The sequence below is a fragment of the Bison bison genome, unplaced genomic scaffold (genome assembly GCF_000754665.1).
Source record: "Bison bison bison isolate TAMUID 2011002044 unplaced genomic scaffold, Bison_UMD1.0 scf7180017864043, whole genome shotgun sequence".
In the NCBI taxonomy this organism is placed as follows: domain Eukaryota; kingdom Metazoa; phylum Chordata; class Mammalia; order Artiodactyla; family Bovidae; genus Bison; species Bison bison.
In genome coordinates this window covers 2,832,104-2,832,386 of record NW_011494615.1, presented here as the reverse complement: position 1 = coordinate 2,832,386, position 283 = coordinate 2,832,104, and the positions used below count along the sequence as shown (strand labels likewise).

General features: G+C 39.9%; 1 protein-coding gene across 1 annotated transcript in view; it reads right to left on the bottom strand.

The window, feature by feature from the left end:
- Positions 1-283, bottom strand: part of SCN11A (sodium channel, voltage-gated, type XI, alpha subunit) — a 134,575-nt gene that overhangs the window by 59,738 nt on the left and 74,554 nt on the right. The gene's annotated exons all lie outside the window — the stretch shown is intronic.

Here is a 283-nt window from a genome sequence, read left to right as displayed (position 1 = left end):
GAAGGCTGAAGTACTAGTGGTGGAACTGCAGTCAGTGGGGAATCTGGTGAGGGCTGATATTTCTAGGAAGAGTTTTTTGTACTCTTCTTCCAGATATCACATTTATAGTCTTTTTGATGTTTCTAATGGAATTCTAAAAAGAGAATTTAACAGTACAATTGTTAAGGATAAAAAATATATGACAAAGTTGAAGGAGAGATGGTTGGTTATAAATAAACGATAGATAAGTGGTGGAAAGGGAGAGAGGGAGGCAGGGAAACAGGGGGTGGCAGAGGGAGGTGGG